The sequence below is a fragment of the Accipiter gentilis genome, unplaced genomic scaffold (assembly GCF_929443795.1).
Source record: "Accipiter gentilis unplaced genomic scaffold, bAccGen1.1, whole genome shotgun sequence".
Classification (NCBI taxonomy): domain Eukaryota; kingdom Metazoa; phylum Chordata; class Aves; order Accipitriformes; family Accipitridae; genus Astur; species Astur gentilis.
In genome coordinates this window covers 779284-799459 of record NW_026061042.1, presented here as the reverse complement: position 1 = coordinate 799459, position 20176 = coordinate 779284, and positions in this window count along the sequence as shown.

The window sequence follows — 20176 nt, the reverse complement described above, 5'->3', positions numbered from 1 at the left end:
TTAAACAGTGAGCAACTTCGGCTTCAGGTATTTTAAATATCCTTTTTTTTTTAATGAACTACCACACAATCTTCTCTATCAAGTGCTCTACCTATTCACCTGAAGCAGTTTCTGTAGCAAACTGGAACACCACACCCCCCCCAATCGAAGAAACATGAAACACAGGTCTATCTAAACACACAACTTGAAACAGCTGAATTTAAGCCCACTCGCCACCTCCTCAGATCTCAAGTATACAGGGGATCAGTTTCTGCATCCTGTACAGAAACTTGGGGTGTGTAACGTGCATTCCATACCAACTTTAGTAACATTTTCTTGTTAAAGATGTGCAAATATGCTTACCATTTAAGCTCCGTATACATCTTATATCCAGGCTTCTGAGACACGAGTTGTCTCTGAGATCAAGATTATCAGCAACAATTGGCACAGACAGTCTTGCAAACACGAGATCAATCTTAAGAGGGAAAAAGTGCCAACCGTTAGAATGCCCCGCAGTTTGCAAAGAGCACACTGGTGGGGGACAGTTACTCAAGTCTAAAAAGAGTGGTTAACATCTGTATTTAGAATTATGTGACTATAGATACATCTCCCAAGAGATTCATTTGCCAGAAGATTCAATACAATTTCTAGAAGTTCCCAATTTTATTTACAAAGCCTTCACTGCATCACCCCTTTCTTTTTAAGCTAGGGAAAGGAAGAGGGCATTTTAAGTTGGAAAAGATTACTCTAGACTTAGAGTTTCAATTAAAAGGGAACTTAAAATTATTCACAGAATTAAGACTTAAGTTCAGTCACCTCAACTATACTTCAGCAAAGGAGAGAGCATTTCCTTTATGCAGTAAGCCCTTTTGATCCTGAAGTATCTGCTTTTTAGTACAGTCTGAGGCAAGAAGATTATCCTGTGAAAGTCTGTACCAGATGAAGGCCACAAAAAGGTCACTGAATAAATCTCTTTGTGATAGTGATACCAAGCAGTAACTTGCTTAGGGACTACAGCAGGCAGGTCTTGATTCATTGTATAGGATGTATTCAAGATAGCTGGATTCCTGCAGCTGACAGACCCAGGCGGGAGTCAAATGAGTACTTTCACTTTCCATTTTCCAGATTGTTTGTCCCATGACCACTTCATTTTGGATGTGCAGCAAAACATTTAGTCTGCTCACACGATTCGTACAGTGAACTACACTGTACACATCCCTCTGTAGATACCTAGCTTGGCAGAGCTAAGAAGACTGAGCAAGGACACCGCCTCTGCTCCCACTCTGCATGATCCTAGGGATAAATGCTATTCAAGCAGGCTACCCTGGTCTACAGCACAGGCCTAGAAAAAGATGTCCCTGATGCTCCCATGCCTGCTAGGCTCCCTAGGGGCTTATTTTCCTATAAGCTCCCATTCTACTGCAATGTCTTCTCCTGGGATACTTTGCGGTCCAAAATAGCACAGTCACAGCTCCCTGGAAAAGTTATCCTATTCCAAAGCAAGAAAAAATTTACTCACTTAAAAAAAACCCAAAAAATGCTTACCTCAACGCCATCAAACTCAAACTTGACAACTGGTACATATGCATCTTCAACTGCCTGGAAAGGAGAGGATAACTGTGTAAGAAAACATGGTTTGCTACTTTAATGTTTCTCCTGAACTACGATCAAATGCAGAATTTACACTGCTAACTACTCAGTATAAAGACTGAGTTGCTTCCAAACCAGAAGAATTGTTCATAAGCTGCAAGCGGTATAGCACTAAGACGGTATAATACTAGCTTTAACAAGTTATTTAGCCAAGAGATCCGGAGGCTGATCACGTATTGTAATGAACAAACAGTGCACAATGAGCCAGCAGTATCAGAGGTTGTAAGGTACTTACCTTGGTGGTGAGGAAGAAAAGCAAGAGATTTCTGTAGCTATCTTACTCCTGGTTAACATCCAGAGAAATCGAGAACATTCTGTCCGCGTTTGCAGCGCGCACTAGCCTCCTGTATTTTTATTTTCTACCATGCCTGAGATGCTATCAGCTACCTTATGGGACAGTTTTCAATTTTGTAGCCCACTCGTCAGAACTGTGCCACAGCCCACTGACCCTGTCTTTGGTCACCTAAACAAAGGCTCATTAGCTATGCACGTGAAGTCTTTCAAAATGTCTGCACAAGGAAGACCAGCCTGAGAGAAACACTTCTCAGGAGTTCGGTTCTATATGCAAAGTACACAGCATATGCACCGGAGGGTCATTTTACAAGGCAGTTTTGTACATTCACAGCACAGCTCCTATTGACTTTATGCAAAGCTGACTGTGCATCTCTTCTACAAAGTCTCGGGCTGAGTAGCCAGAGAAGAACAGGACCAGAGAAGAATGAATTAGAGGTCCTAAAGTACACCCAAGGAACACCATGGCAAAGGTACTGACAGAAACCTTTCCACATCACATTCAACTCCCTTAGCTCTCAGGCTGCCCCTTCCTCTACCTGCATGCAGTTACTTTCTTGCCAAGCCCCTTACTACAGCTAGGATGAACGCAAGGCTCCTAGGCACAACCTTGCTTTTTGATACTATAGCCCACTCATTCCCAAACCATGGGTAGGGGAGAAGTGACACAGAGATTCGGATCGGACATACAGTCACTGGGGAAGGGAACCAAAAGCTTGACTTCCACGCTTTCATGCTGCGTAGACAGCATTTTAGAAGGGGCTCAGAAACAAGGCCCTTTTTAATTTTGGTTTGTAAGACAATCACTACCAATAGGAGTCTTTAACAGGAATATTCTTATTGTCGGAGTTGCACAATCTATCAAGGAGAGAGCTTGCTTACTCTTAGGTTTTTTATTTCCTCCTGACGTTTCAGTTTTTCAAAGAACGACTGAAAGAAATCCGATCTTTCTACATGTCTAGGAGCAACACAAGCCACGTCTATGTCAGCACCTGCAAAGAGATGCCATTTGTTCTGTTACTGTTGGAAGACACTTTCAAACATTACAACTATGACCAGACACCAAAAGTTTACCTTTAGTGTGTACTCCAAGCCTGTAAGAACCAAACGTAAATATTTTGCCACCAACATTTGCTACTACTGAAGGGGGAAGATTCTGTGGGTAGAAGAGAAAGAGTTTTCTGGAGAACAGAAGATACACGTTGACCTACGTGCAAGTTTAACTAGCATAGAAGTTACTTAGAAAGACTACAGCAGCCTCCATAAACAATGTCTTCTCCCTCCCATACTGAGCTGTTAGTCTAATAGACTGATTCTGTTTTTCTGAAGGGAGTGCTGGCAACTCACAAACAACAACAACAACAAAAAAGGTGAGTACTGTAGCAGTCGCTTCATCAGTTTAAACAAAGACCTATTATCAGTCTTCCCTGCAGCAGACCCACATAAATGAACACCATCTAAGAGCCATACCAAAGGCAAGTCTAGAGTAATAATTTCAAACTAGATTGAGTGCTGTAGGCTGTCTGGGGCAAGTTTACTGCCCTGTTACCATCTGTCTCCCCCCACAATGTCTTGTTTCAGCTTTGTTAACCGCTACAAGTCAACTGACAGAGCCACTTCGCAAACTTATTCAGTGCCCCAAGGACTTGAAGGTCTTCGTCTAAAGGATCTTTTATACATTATTTCAATGGCTTTTACTACAGATCTCCTTGATACTTAAGAAGGAAGTTAAACGTTGAACTTTAGCATAAATCCTAGTAGTATCGCCTTTGAAAGAAACAAAAAGGCTTCAGCTGTTTTGATAAGAACCTATCAAAAAACCTTACCTGGCTCTCACCAAGTTCTGAAATCCATTCTTTGACCAAGTTATTCAGTCTGCCAAGAACGACCAGCCTGTAAAGAAAACTCATGTTAAGTTTGCCCTAAAAAAACCCCAGGACATTAACAAATTTTACAGTCTTGTTATACCTGTGATTCAGTTCTTCCTCCTCTTCAAATACCCCCAATGCTTTCATCGCTTCAAGCAGCTTCTGAGTATGAATGGAATCTCTATCCGTAGGAGGAGCCAAGCTAATTGCAGAAGTCATTCCATAGTGCCTTGGAGGCTGGTTCTGCAGCCTAGGAGTACTGGGGGAGAAAATAAAATACCGAAGACTCCACAAAAGAGAAAAACAAAACCCAACAAAACAACAACCACCACCTTACTGCAAAACACCCTTCCACTTACAGGTTTCCAAATCAGCTTCTGCCCTTTTGCCCAGCATTAATATAAATGAGGGAAGAAAGATCCTGCTTATGGTTTTTAGATAACTTGACCTAACTTAGAAGCAACTTCTTTAAAAAACACTTGTGGATATAAGAAAAGATCCAAGTTGCTACTATCTGAAGACAGCTTATTTGCATTGCGCTAGACAGTTGGAACTGATCGCCAGGAAATGAAAAGGTTTGAAATCCACTAAGGGTGACACTATGTACAGCACAAGTTTTTTTGGACCCATTTCAGTTTCACAGCACTTTTGACTTAAGGTTATTCCCATCAGCTTTCCGATCACCTTAAACAAGACAATTTAACACTGGCTTCTTTTAGTTCAATGTATTGGCTGTGCTTCTACTGATTCTGAAAGGACATTAGAGTTGATTGCAGAGCAGGGACAAAGTGGTCTGTTAAACAGAGTTGTTGCAGTAAATGCAGCATTACCTTGGTTTTGTCTATGGAAGAGGATGAAGGAAAACATCAACCAATCTGCAGCTAATGTTGCTAGCAGAGCCTTGTGCTCTTAACACAGCGTTCCACTTTTATAGATCAGAGGCTTAGCTCTACATACATCTGGTTTAATCTAAATCCATGAGATGTACATCAGCACGCAGAGCAGCACAAGTTAAGCTCTGCTTGTAGAAGGTGCTCAAATCTGCTTTCGCTAGCTCACTGCCCAGTCAGGCAGAGCATTACCAGCTGAAACCAGGAGAGAGAAAGGAGGGGCACCGGAGGTAAGAACTGTACTTAATGGATCAAGGGTCTCTACAGAAACACTAGTAGCAAAAGGGGGACACCCATTAAAAAGGTCTCTACAACTCATCATGCTTGTCAAAGAGTCCATATCCAGACCCTAAGGCTACAGGGATTAATGATGGCATTATTCAAACCGGCTATTTTCCTACTTCACAAATGGACGGCTTCAAATCTGAGCTGGGTTAGTCAAGAGACGCTTAGAACTATTTAAGGTATCTGACCCACTTTGGCTGGAATGGGATGAGGAAATGCTCACAGGACAGCCTCAACACTTGATTTTAAAAAGATAGCTTATTACAACTCCTGATTTCTAATTGTTGCCTTTACTCTGCCACTGAGGGAAGATGGATTTCTCTCTCGCAGAGTAGCTTTGTCCAACTACAGACGTAGCTTTTAGTCACCTAGTGGGCTCCCCTACCCCCCTTCTCTATGAGCTCATTTTTCAAACTTTTTTTTCTAGGCGTTTTCCAAAAAGCTGGCGGGGGTAGGGGGGTGGTATTAGGACTGTAGTCCTATGAACTACTCTCCCCAGTCAGAACGGCTGTTTACTTTCAAGTGTAACTAGGCCCTGACCTAATTTGCCTTGTCTTCTTTATAGGCATGTCAACTTCCACTTCCTAAGTCAAAATATTCCTAATAAGTATTTTCCTTCTTATGATACCATTTTCATAACAAATACAGAAGGAAAGCCAATGAAGCGGGAGTGTGGTGGCAAGCACTTCTTGTTCTCAACTGAAGCCTTTTTCTCCCTGCTCTCTGTTCATTTGAGACTACACTCATTTCTTGACCCTCCTACTTGCCTTCCACATCCTCACCCCCAACACTTCCCTCAGTCTGCTCTCCTCAGACTCAGCTTTGCGACTGTGGATGGAGGCTGCCCAGGCTTAAAAGAGACTCCCATCTCGCATGTGCCCACACTTCTTCACACTTCTGATCTGCAAAGTACTGCACAGATAGTAACTCATCTTCTCCCAAACTTCTTTCATCTTCTTCCACGTACGCTTCCTACGTCGTTGCCTCACCATGATGTATTTGGCCTGCTCTTGTCCCCGACTTGTTATTCTCCTGCTTACTCGATTGGAGATTTTAGACAATCTGTGGGATGGATCCTGGGGTTTGTTTTGATTTATCTTAAGATTTTATAAACACAGGGCACCCTTACAATCTACCTATCTAGAACACATATATACTAAAAGGAAGGACTGACCTGACCCTGCAGTCACAGATAAAACAGACTCCTCTCTCGCCAACTGAGAGAAAGCAGCTTGGCTATTTGGGCTGACTACATTGAAGACATTCAAAATGGTCATAACAGAGCAGTGTTGACTTTTCCAAGAATTTGCTCAATCAGCATCAACTAAGTTGTTAGAAAAAAAGAATGTGGAGGCTGACTCCTACTGGGAAATCAATTTCTACAGTCCTGTTCAGCCAGGAACCAAAAGGGTGCCTTTCCACTTGATCCTTTAACTGTATTTAATTTTGATAGGTAATTCTGGTTTCCTCAAAAAGACTTCCTTTGTCAGAGTCCTCTTCTCAATCAGGTACTGGAGGTTTATTTTAAATAATTTCACTGCAAGCACAGATCCCCTTTGTTAAAGCCAGTTCAAATTAGGCCATTGAAAAATTAACGACCACTCGTATTCTCCACAACTATCTGTGCATACGTACTTCACTATGAATCAGCCGTTGCAGAAGTCAAGTGCTACGGCCTCGTTTAACAGCTTACAAGTAGTAATACATTGAATTTCTATATAATACTTACAGTTCCCAGCCTGGTCTGCCACCTGCTGAGCCAATTGTACTGCCTCTCCCCGGATGACCTTTTGGAGTGGAGAGAGGAAAAAGCAAAAAATCCCATGCAGTTTATCTGAAGATAATGTTTTGAAAGGAATTCTAAAGTTACAGTTCCTTACCAGTGGTGGGTATTGACTGTCCTTGGGGGCCCAGACGACTTGCTAATGCTGCTTGTCTTCGCACAGGAAGCCGACAGCCCTTGTGAATAAACGCAGACAGTTGGAAAAGAAGCTCTACTACAATATAAGAATCACTGCATACGTTGAAATAAAGCTTACCTTCTCTTCCAACAAACTGCTGACTGACAGAGAGGAAGATGTAGATGGTTCAGCGGCACTCACCAGAACAGCGGGAGGTCTAACAGTCATGGGTGCTGGTGGAGGCGGTGGCGGCTGCTGCTGCTGCTGCTGCTGCTGCTGCTGAATCTGCTGATGGAGCTTTTTTGTGTAGCTAGTTCCATTTTTGAAGTTGTTCACAGCCTAGAGGCAGAAAAGCATTTACAAGAAGCTACGATGAAACTTCAGCAGATATACGAACAGAAGCCTTCACAGAGGAAAATTACTCGTGTATTCCTGTAAATGCCATCAATCCTCAAAGAAACCAACATACAGATGTATGAACACGTCACATTGAACACCGATACTAATGACTGGTAGCTCAGAGGACCTGTATTTCAAGTACTTCAGCGTTAACGCCAAATGTGAAAGCGAGGCAATCGTGTTCAGTAAGAGCGGGACCCGAATTTGCCAGATCATCTCTAAAGAGTCGTAAGCTTCTGTGACAGCAGCAAACAGTGCATTTGAAAAGTCAATTTAGCCTTATTCAATTACGCCTTGCTTAAGGAGATGTAAATTAATATTTTCTTCCCTTTCCGCTTTTTACAAAGAGCCTTTTCTTACAAGCACTTTATGTAAAAGTCATCATGTTACCTGGCGTATGCACTTGTTGGGAATTAAAGCATCAGGTGAAACATCTGTCTCCTGACACGTTGGGCATATATGTTCCTCCGATTCCAGTAATGCTGTTCTAATACCTGCATAGAATTAGAATAATCAAAACAGTATTTAGCCAAACTAAGGAAGTTTTGGGGGTTCTCACCAATCATAAAGACATGTCTATGATTAATAGGTGAATATAGTCTTGAACTGAGAGCATGAAGCTATAAATGTTCAGTAGTGTAAAAAATTTCTAGTATGCAGCAAATAACTATACAGTTTTGTATTTCACCATTGGAACATCTGCAGATGTAGCATAGGCTGTGTCTTGATGTTGCAGCTAGTCTTTTGCCCCACTATCTAGTACAGCGAGAAGTCCCCAACCTCAAGGTTAATGAACAAAACATGTGTCAAAAAAAACTCATTAATAGGTTCAAAAAACCATTAGGAGGTTCGAGTTCTGAAGGTTTTAACCAACTCTCCCGTGGAGAAGAATGTGGATTAAATGCCTAACTATCCGTTTGTTGCAGACCACTGTAAGTCACCAGAGTCGGCTATATAATTTTGTATGAGACAAAGGGCTGTGGACCAACTAAAAGCATTCAGTGTCTAATACTGTAATCCCCTGCACAATTAGACACTCTCCTCATACTCGTCCTTCCGCTTGTAAAGAAGACTTAACTAGATACCTAAAAAGGGGAAAAGGCTTCCTGGCTTTTTTCGCCCTTGATACCAGAAGAGCCCTTTCCTGTCCAGGGTATACTTCAGCATAAAATAGAACTGGTAGCAAAGTAATTTTGTTCCCTCCTCTTTCTGCTTTCAGAAAATCAGATGTGATGTTTAGAATTAACAAACACGGGCGTAACACTTACATTTGTCACAATAACTGTTGCCACAGCAGGGAATAACAGCTGCATCAGTCATTATGTCCTGACAGATGAGACATGACAACTCATCTGGAACGGGAGCATCTGAGGTGGAGGAAGAGGAGGAGGAGGAGGAGGAGGAAGAAGACGACGGCTCCTCTGGTAAAAAGGGAGGCTTCTCCATCCTTCCTCTAGCATAAGCTTCCCTGGAGGAGGGGTGGGGAAGGAAAAAGAAACGAGTTAAAGATGGGTAGAGGAAAACTTTTCCAAGCTCTGCATTTTCTCAAAGCAAGAGAAGAGATGGAATTCTTCTTGCTCCACATGAGCCTCCTAAAAGGTAGGCGCTTAGTTTAAACTACTTTTCTATAGCCACAACACTAGAAGAGGGAGGGAGGAACAATCTTCCTTCTGCATAACTCTCCCATTCATTGGAGCAACTAAGAAAGAAGCTCAGACTAGAAAATTAACCTTTTCACAGCTAGAAAGCAGGTGAAATGAATCCCACCTCTCCTTTGCCAGAGGATGCATGTAAATTGCAGGCTCAGCATAACGTTAGTCTCCGAGCAATTACATTTTATAAAAGCAAGAAGTCGATGTTACAGCTTCTACAAAAGGAGATCCAGGACGGAAAACCAGAAGTGCTACCACGGTCATTTTAAAAGAGCCACTCCTGTCAGCACACGGCAGTATTTTCTCACTGTATAGCAACAGGAAAACTTCAGCCTGTTTCACACATGGGATTTCAGAAAAGTCAGAGGGGGAGGAAATCTCAGTCCAACAGCCATCTGTTAGACTTGGCAAGAAGCCTTTGAAACATAAAACAGAAGCAAAATGAGCTTTCAGTGACTACGGTTAAATGGCATCAATACTCAACCAGGGACTTAGTGCAATTAAAACACGCAAATATTCAATAGATGGGGCAGAGAGAAATGTCTTGGTTTTGTACAAAATAATAAAAACTGTGAACTGCCATTAAGAAGAGTGGAAAACAGAAACATTTCCACTAATACTGAAAGATATAAAAACATGCACGAGTGTTCACCCAGAAAGACCTATGGATATATTGAATGTCTACGACCTAGGAAAAAGAAAATTTCACACTTCTAATTCCAGCTTCCCCTGGAATTTTGAAGGCCTTTGCAACATTGCCATACAACCTCTGCATTTCACCCCAACAGAAACAATTCTTAATATGAGGATTCATGTATTTGTTACGTAACTGCCAAGGCAAAACAATTAAAAACTAAGTAACACCACAAGTCCCCCACAATCTTACCCCATTTGTCGGGCAGTTCTTTATGTAGTGGCCACGTTTTCCGCAGTGAAACCAAGTAGATGATGGCGGAGCGGACCCAAGGGTTTCTTCAGGTAACTAAATGGTTTGGGAGAGAAAACCAAAGAGGTAGGCATGTGTCTCTCTCGTTAAAACAAACATCTCTGCAATTTTTCCACGATCTGCAAAGATCAGATGGGACACAATCAACACTTACTTGACTGGGTCGTATTCGCAGCAGGACCCTATCTTCAAAGCTTTTATTTCACCTTCTTCGGAAGCACTGGCGTCAGCCACACTGGCAGTCTGTTTAACAGGCAATTATTTGACACGCACATTAGAAACACATTTAAGCCCACACAGCCAAAGACAACACCGCTCACCCGACCCTGCAAAGAGCAGCACAACGCTAGCTGAGGTTGCATGAAAACAGGGGCTTGCATAAAATATAGCTGTCCTGAAGATGTTCTGGGGAGTCCTTACGTCATTACAGGGTGTATATGTGCCTGTTAACCTACTTGAAAAGAGCATTCTAGGGCACTCAAAACCTTAGGCTCTCTTTGGGCCTCACATAAAGACTGGTGTAACCAATCCAATTTTCTTCCAAGCAGGCTCTGGCCATGTCCACCAAAAATTACCCTGTCCAGTATTTTTAAGCTGCTTTTTAAGCTCCAGACTAGCTGAACGAGAAGACATCCACTGTACATTTAATTGAGAAAGATGTACGCAAGGATCATTATTTACATTTTTGCAGCATTAAAAGGACACACAGCTTAAAGAGTCGGGGAAGCTGTTTTTTGCTTGTGGAAATTCAGCTTCTAACACAGAAGCATCATTCAACCTTCAGGCGCACAATCTCTCTTACATCCTTCACAGAGCTGATGGGGATAGGCACACCTTGCATCCCTGAATACCTGGGTCTGGGAAAAGGCCTTGTCAGAGCATGCCTTCACAGCCTTAAAAAGGATGAGACATCCAGCAACCATCCTTACCATGTGTATTCTAAGATAAAAAGAAATACTGGCAACACTCTTTATCATGGGGACGAGGAATACAGCTGGAAAACTACTGTAAAAAAAAACATGGAACAGCAACACAGCATTCTGGCTGCAATGTGTGTTACTTCATGACAAATGACATGAAATAAAAACTGATGGTTGGTGGGACTTGTGCATTGTAACATGTAGCTGGGGTAGGTTCAGAATACTTTAACCAGGGAATCCAAAAGCTATTTGAAATGTTGGCATAAATAATTCAGATCGTAACTCAAGAGCAGAGCACAAAAAAATATCTCCTAAGGGAAGACGCATAACCGGCTCTTTCATACGCATGGTATCTCTTTCTGTGGAGGTGAAGCAGGCTGAAAACCACAGAAGACGGCCAGGAAGAGCAGAAAATTTGCTGCAGTAAATACACCAATTGCAAAGCACGTTCTAGCTTGACCTCACACCTATTTTAAAACAAATACTTAAGTGGGTCCAGCGTGTACAGCGTTGGTTTCTCTTTATTGGCTCATATTCCACACTGGATTAGCAGAGGAGAGAAAAAAACCTGCTTGAATATACAAAAATAAATTTTTTGCACTAAAGATCACAGCTATTGCCATCTTCCATACCTGCCTCAGCTCTGACCTCTAAACCCCAGTGCCCTTCTTACACCAGGAACTCAGCCATCTTTTCCAGATGCAGGAGCACGTCCCCACAATCCCCAGGAGACCTGCATCTCTATCAAAAGGCACTTGGAGCTAAAAGATGAATTGGCTAGCACAGGTCTCACCCTGCCCAGCAGCCTGGAGATTTGGGTTCACAATTACAAAACACTTTAAAGCCAAAACACTCTCTCTAGCTGCTACTTTGCTTATTCTTGTTTGAAAGAAATACTTGTCAATTTGAACATCTTTTCCACATCAAGTCAACCAGATTTGTTTACATTCAAACTTTAAATCAAAAATGTATAAAAACCCAAACTAAAAAAATTGCACCGTGCTCTTCATTTTTACCTAACTTTTTAAGCATCTTTTGCTCAAAATACTTCTATTTTCATTATAATCCGGTATTATTTCTCGGGAGTTATAGAGCACTTTTTTCACTTGAGTGCAATTTAGTTAGCTTATCTCCTAAAAGTACTTCATTCCTGATGACTTAACAAGACTCACAGTGCAAAATGAGATGCAGCATCTCCCTGGGCAATGCTACGCGCCTTGGGCAGTGGTCCTCCGAAACAGGACAAACAGAGAGTGCCTAAGCTTATCAGGGATGAAGCAAAGAGGAAAAGGCATCTAATTAGACCTACTCAAAGATCCAAGCACGATCTTCAAACACAAACTTTCTTCCGCAACCAAATGTCTAAGACTGACTTTCCTTTCTGTTAAAATCAATCTATCAATCAATGAGAGACTGTACTTGGCTTCAGTAAGGGCTAACAGCAGAGTTGCCAGAGACCTGATGAGGAACACAGGAGACTGGGGTGTGATTCATCTGACTAAACGTGGATGTCTCTAATGTAGACGCCCACGGCCAAGCCAAACTTGGTCCCATTTTTAGGCAACACAGAGTTAAGTCCGTGTAACCAGTGCTTCAAGGGACCGTTTATCTTATCCTAAATAAACATTTATATATTTGGTCAGAAAGACCGCCCATTAGATTCACTGATTTTATTCACTACGTCTCCTTTAAAATAAAACAGGACCTCATGCCAGTTGTGCAGGCAGAGACGATTGCAACTGCGTTACAGATACACTGTTGAGGTCTGACAAATCACAGTCCACCTCTGCTCCATCCAGGTTGGCTCAAGACCGGGAATTCACATCTCCCTCACCTCCAAAACGGCAGATTCGCCTGATAAAGCTCCTCCTATGAGCAATGACACCAGTCGCTGGACCAGAGACAGAGAGCCAGTCCCCACCCACAGCCCACAGCTCCTGAAGGTCACCTAAGGAGATCTGCAGATTCCAACTTTACCTCTTCTCAAGCCCAAACGCCGAGGGATTTATGCCAGAGAGAGGAGCTCCAACGGGATCTTCTGGCTGCGCTGGGTCCGTTGACCCAACTGGGAGGGACCATTCAAAAACTGCCACAGGGACCCCAACATTCTGAAGCATGCGGGGGGGGCTGGGCTATGCAAATGACGGAACCCCCAACAGCTGCTTCCACCCCACTGCCACCCACCCGCCAGACCTCACAGCACCGACTGCTACAACACACCAAACCTTCGTGGGGTGATGCCCCTCCACGCTCAACTCCAGGACGCAAGCTTTGAGGGTGGCATGGGCTTGAGATGGCATCCTTGCTCCTGGAGGGCGAGATGGGCATGTTCACCCCCCTCCGAAAGAGGGAAAAATAACATCAGAAACTCTCAACCGGACACAACAATAGCTTGAACTCATTGAAACCCGACACAGAAGATGTCTCCATGAACTTCTCCTCCTACTTTTTAACAACCAAAACACATTACTATGCTTTAGTGGTACGCTTCAGTCAACCATGATTAATTGCAAGAAATCACACGAGATCATCTGAACGCCACTGTGAAGGCTGTTTAATGTTTAAGCAAGCTGGGAAGAGATTTTGTCAGCCAGGAGTCCATCAGTTAGCACTTGCATCTTCAAGGGAACCAATTTTTGTAATACAAAACGGGTATTTTTATTCCTAAACCCATTTACTCTCAGCAGGGGAAGGTAATTCACTGTATACTAGCACTCAGCTGTTCACACACACTTCCCCAATTTTAAAAAAACCAAACAACCCAACAAGTTGCACTAAGCAGTATTTCAGATGGAAGGCAAATGTAGGTAATCCTTCCTGAAATAGAGGCAGCTCAAAGCAATTGTCCTCCTGTCCCACAGGGAGCATCCCAATAGAAGACTGAACGCTTTAGGACTGAAGGCCACTTTTTAGAGTACACAGCTTCGTTTATAAGGCCCAAGTACACATTTTTCTGTCCCAAAGCCTTGTTTCGACTGTCCAAATACTCCTTTTCGCGTCCCAACCCTTCTTTTTTGTGAACAAATCCTCATTTTGATGGTCCAAAGCTTTATTTATAAACTCCAGAGCCCCATTTCAGGCTCCACAACCTTGTTTCTAAACTCAAATTTTGAGGCTCCGAACCTCAGTTTTAGGGCCCAATGCCTCATTTTCGGGGTCCAAAGAATCGTTTCCACAATCCACCCCTTCATTTTTAGGGTCCTGAAGCCTCATTGCAGGGGCCCAAATACCCATTTGTAAGGTCCAAACCTTCCTTTTACAGCACAAACCCCACCGTTAGAGCCCCAAGCCTCATTCTTTACCTTCCAAAGCCTCCTCTTCAGGGAAGAGAGCCTCCTTTCCAGGGACCATAGGCTCATTTTTAGGATCCAGTCTGCAACTAGGGAGAGCCCAAGGCCTCATTTTGAGGGTCCAAATATTCAATTGGAGGGCCCAAAGCCTCATTTTAGAGGCCAAGCTCCTCATCTGGGGTGCAAGGCATCTCTTGTTTAACGCACAACCCCTCATTTGGAGCTTCCAAAGACCCATTTCTAGGGCGCAAAGCCCTCGTTTTTGGTACTGAAGCATCCCTTGAAGGCACAAAACCTAATGCAGGGTTCAAAGCCTCAGTTTCATTTCCAAAGCCCCACTCTTAGGGCCCAAACTCTCCATTGGAGGGTCCAAAGGCCTCTTTTAACAGCTGAGGGCCTCCCCTGGAGTGACCCAAGCCCTCTCTTTGGGACCAAAGCCTCGTGTCTTGGGGCCCTATCGACACCAATAGGTTCCCCTCCTTTGCAGAGCCCAAAGGGTCACATGTAGCATCTCCCCCACCATTTTTAGTGCCCAAAGCCTCATCCGGAGGGCCAAACTCCTCATTGTTCTGGTCCAAACCATTTGGCCTTTTATGACCTATAGCTGTTCTTTAGGGCCCGCAGTTTCACTTGGAGGGTTTAAACCCTCAGCTTTAAGGCACAAAGCCACGCTTTTAGGCTCCAAAGTTACACTTACAGGGCAGAAAGCCTCGTTTTCCCTTCCCAAAGTCTTAGGTTTGGCTTCCAGAGCCCCATTTCAGGCTCCAAACCCCCATTTTGAGGGTCCACGGGCTCCCTTGCAGTTGGCAAAGTCTCCTTTTTAGAGCCCAAGGCCACTTTTTTAGTTGCCGAACTCCCATTTTCAGTCTCCAAAGCCTCATTTTTAGGATCCAGCCAGTCGTTTTCAGGGTCCAAGCCACATCCTGAGTTTCCAAACCCTCATTTTTATGCTCCAAACCCTTCTCTTAGGGCCCAAAGCCTCATTTTGAAGGCCAGTCCCTTGTTGCGACACAGACAGGACTGTCGGGGGATGCAACAGGTCTACAAAATGCCTGACAGTTCGAGAACAGCGCGACCTTGAGCAGCTTGTAGTGTATCCTTGAAAGTCTGGGAAGATCCGAGAAGAGCGGTACAAAAACAAGATAGCGATAAGAAGAACCGTTACTAACTAAACCAATCATCTACTAACACATACTCTGAAGTAGGGGATAAAAAGGTGTGTTAGAACAATAAAGGAGCCATTTTGCATGATCTGTTACTTGTCGTGTCCGTCTCTACCGCGACACAGGACCACCAACGGGCCTGGGTAGGAACCCCAAGGCCCATCAGGAGGTCGTGAGGGGACGAGAGAATAAACGCACAGAACAAGGCGCAGCCTTCAACAGCGCCCACCTATGGGACTCACAGAAGGCATGAGTACAGCTTTACAGAGCTGGACCAGCCCCTCCAATAGCCCAGCCACAAAGCTTTCTAAACAAGGCAGAAACATTGACTCCTTTTCTCGTCCCTACTTAAGATTCCCTGTAGAACTGGGTCTTGGCCTGACCGAGGCTGTAGGAGGGAGGAAGACGAGGGAAAACTTTGCAGGGAAAACACCCAGACACAGTATGGCCTGGCATCAATAAATGTAGGCACAAGCAAGCCCTTGGGAGCAAACTCTTTATTCTCTGCCTGGGGGAGCTGCCTGGGGGCTCTGTGGCCCTGGAGCCACACACCTCCTCAGGACATCCTCCACAAGGCTCCCAGCTACCGCCCTCTTCAACGACTCGGGCTGCACGGGCTCCTCCGGGAGAAGCTTTAAACGCACTGGTCTGTGCCGTGCTCCTGCCTGGGTAGGGCGCTTGGGACCCGCTGGAGGCATGGGCTCTCTTGGAAACTGGGGGCCTGTGGAGGGAAGGGTGTCTGCGGTGCTCCCTGGCCGGAGTATACGCAGAGTTTCCAGTGCAGGCACTGAAGACCTTGCTGTGGCTCCTTGCTGTGCTGAGCCCAACTGAGTTTTTAAGAGTAGAAAAAATCACTGCACCGGCCAGAAAGTGCCTGGAAACTTCATACCTCTTCATTGCCCATTTCCCATGCGAGCTCCACAACCTGGGAGCAACGCAGCCAATAGAACCTTCGAGAAGCAGACTCACAGCCTGCTGCAGCTGGCCCTGCTCGAGCAGCCGAGGTGGGCTGGATGATCTCTAGAGGTCTCTTTCAGCATCCATTCTGTGCTGCTGTGACTCTGTCTCTATCATGTGTAGACATTCGTCTGATCACCCCGTGGGACTCGGCACAGGGTCCACCATACCCTGGGCCACAGAGCACTGACACCAATATGAGGATGCTGCAAATGGCGTTTATTCAACTGCGTCACGCCCTTATATACTGTCTGTCGGTCATCCCGCCTCCCTTAACCCTTCTCTTTCCGTACATCGCGAGATCTTCCGAGCGCCAATCCCTACAAGTCCCCCCTCACTATGGCGGATGACCGACGGTACAAACTGGCGTTACAGCTATAAGTGATCCCACCACCTCATGGTAATTCGTGTACTGGTGGGTACCCGCACTCTGTATAAAGAGTTTCCGCACGCAAACAGTCAGTGCTGGTATCCCACAACAAACCATAATAACCACCACCAAAAGGATTCCAAATAGGGTCAACGTTTTTCAGTCAATCAAAGACAGGAGCCATTGCCAGGTCGACGAGAGGAGATTGTCAAGCCACTGTCACCTGCCTCCTGTAACTGATTGGCTTTGTCTAAAAGCATATCATAGTCCCCTGCTTATGGGGTACACACAGCGGTTGCTGTAAAGTGGATCTGCGGTGTTCAAAACATCGGTCACACCATTTTGATGCTCGGTTGGTGCGTCTCCAGAGTTGTTGTCCACAGCGGTCATACTTGACAAGCACCCAAGGGTCACAACGACCACAGTGCAGGTACTCAGATGATCTTCTGAACGGCATCCTGCAAAATAACTCACAACAAATCGTTATTGACTGAGGTCTGGTTTCAACCACCGTGACGGCACCCAGCGCACACGTGAGTCTGGGTGCTCTGATGATTGTACTGCAGCATACCCTCTTCCCTGTGTCACCAAGCGCCTCCCACCTTCCCACTTTCCTGTTTCTGGGTCTTTCTTGTTGGGTCTCAACTAGTGCTGCTTGTAATCTGTTTGTCCAAGCTTCTTTCTAAATCAAGAAAAAGGTGTGAGTCAAAATCATACTGCAAAACTGTCGCGAATCCCAGGGAGTCAGTGAACCTGAAAAAACCACATCTAAAAAAGAGCCTGTCATAGGATGTCCTAAGCCGTAATCATCCACGGTCTTCTTCACTTGTTGCAAAAGCTTGCTATCTAACGGAGACCACTCCACCCCTACACCACCTGGACCAGCTCGGACTGGGCAAACTAAAGGGGGTCCTTCAAAACGTATGCCGTCCATAACACATTCCTTTGCTACAATTTTCCAGTCTGGCAACGTGACCTTCGGTGAATCGGGAACTCCTTTCTGTTCCCCAGCTGCTTGTAGCAGCTGCCGCTGTTGCTTCACCTGCTCCTGTATCTCCTCTACTACTCGCTGCAACATCTGCAGCGGATCTGTAGCTGGGTCGGGCGCAGGTATTAAAGGCATAGGCGTTGCCTTTTCACTGGCTGCTGCCGACTGCGCCTTACAGCCGGAGATAGCCTTTTGTTTTATCGCTGCGTGCGGCGGACGACAGCGGTTTCCGCCCACCAGTTGCCACGCCTCCTCTAACCGTTGAGCCGACCCCCCCGATTGAGTCCGGCCCACTCTCTTCCTCTTCCGCTACGCGCGTAAGAGGGGGTGTCCTGACTTTCCTTCCTCCTTCCTTTGGCCGTGCTCCGCCTCTCCCGACCTCCGGAGAGACATCCGGGGAGAAAGCGGATGCGGCGCCATCTTAGGGTGAGCTTGTGGCGCGGTTCGCAAAACACGTCCCGGCACCCAATCCTCCGGATCATACAGGGGAACCGCTCCCTCCTCTACCTGCTCCTTTTCTGATCCCTTCATCACAGCCCTCTCCGCCTCCTCTAGTCTCTGCCTCTCCTTCTCCCGTCTCCTTTGCTCAGCCACGGGTTCCTCTGCCTCCTGAATTAACTGTCGCTCTTTCTCCCGCTCCTCCTCTCTCGCCCGTTCACGCTCCCGTTCAAACTCCTCCCAAGGGTATCCCGGTGGTTCGGCCGGTGCCGACGGCTGCACTGGGAGCACCAGAGGCGTCTGCTCCGCTACCTCCGTCAGCCCTTCTGTCCGCGCCTCCCCATCCGCCTGCACGCCCCGCTCCGCCTGCGCGTGCATCAATCTCTTTGCTTCCTTCCATGTTAAGCCCTCCTCCCGCACTTTCCTGAAAATCGCCCTAATCCGCCCCCACGTCTTTAACTCCGGACCATGCTGCATCGCCATAGCCCGTTCCGCTAAAGCCGCGGTGCATTTCGGCCAGCACTCAGGAGACAATATGTCCCCCGGGCGCTCTATCGCTTCCTCTTTCAGGAGCCGCTCTAGGCAAGCTTTCGCTTCTTTTTGTCCCATAGGGATTTTTACCTCTCTAGAGCATGAGTCCAACACCTTCAGGACTCCTTCCATGCCTGGCCAGGCCTTCGATTATGCCCCGCGTAATCCGCCGATGTCCAATCACGTCAGGGTCACCACTTGTAGACATTCGTCTGATCACCCCGTGGGACTCGGCACAGGGTCCACCATACCCTGGGCCACAGAGCACTGACACCAATATGAGGATGCTGCAAATGGCGTTTATTCAACTGCGTCACGCCCTTATATACTGTCTGTCGGTCATCCCGCCTCCCTTAACCCTTCTCTTTCTGTACATCGCGAGATCTTCCGAGCGCCAATCCCTACAATCATGGTTTAACCCCAGCCAGCAACTATGCACCACCCAGCCGCTCACTCACTCCCCCCCCACCCAGTGGGATGGGGGAGAAAATCCGGAAAAAGAAGTAAAACTCGTGGGTTGAGATAAGCACGGTTTAATAGAACAGAAAGGAAGAAACTAATAATGATAATACTAATAAAATGACAACAGCAATAATAAAAGGATCGGAATGTACAAATGATGCACAGTGCAATCGCTCACCACCCACCATTCACACCCAGCTAGTCCCCGAGCAGCGATTCCCCCCCCACTCCCCAGTTCCTATACTAGATGGGATGTCGCATGGTATGGAATACCCTGTTGGCCAGTATGGGTCAGGTGCCCTGGCTGTCCCCTGTGCCAACTTCTTCTGCCCCTCCAGCTTTCTCGCTGGCTGGGCATGAGAAGCTGAAAAATCCTTGACTTTATCTAAACACTCCTCGGCAACAACTGCAAACATCAGTGTTATCAAGGTTCTTTGCATACTGAACTCAAAACATAGCACTGTACCAGCTACTAGGAAGACAGTTAACTCTATCCAAGCTGAAACCAGGACACTTTTAACCACTTAACATTCCGTGAGAAATACTGCAAGAGCTCAAGAAGAAAGAGCAGAAAGACAGGAGACAGGTGAAAGCCTAGAGCGCCAGCTAGACGGAATGAAAGACCCTCTTCCTTCTCTGAAGCTTCAGCAAGGCTTCCTTCACCTGCTTGTCTTGGAGTCTTGGGTCGATCCCGGAGAAGAGAGCTTCCTGCAAAAGAGAAGAATCATATAGGGTAGCCTCATTGGTCAAGTCTGGGGCTGCTACCTGGGATCTCCGGTCCTTATAAGAAAAGGCCAAAAGACGCTAGGAGACGTCTGGAAGGAATCACAGGGGATCCCGGAGGGCAGAGGATCCTCCAAAAAAGAAAAAAACCTCAACGGTAGCTTCCTTGGAGGAGTCTGGGGCTTCTACCTGACCCCTTAGGTAGGTAAAGCAGAGGACAGAAGACTGTGGGAGATGCCTGGGAGGAGTCTCAGGTGCCTGTCGGAGTTGAGAGATTTCTCTACAGGAGAACAAAAATGTCTCGAGCTACTTACTTGGAGGAGTCTGGGGCAGGTAGCTGGGATCTCCGGTCCCGAACGCAGAGGTCAAAACATTCTGGGATGACGCCTGGGAGGAGTCTTGGGTCGATCCCGGAGAAGAGAGCTTCCTGCAAAAGAGGAGAATCACGTACCGTAGCCTCATTAGACAAGTCT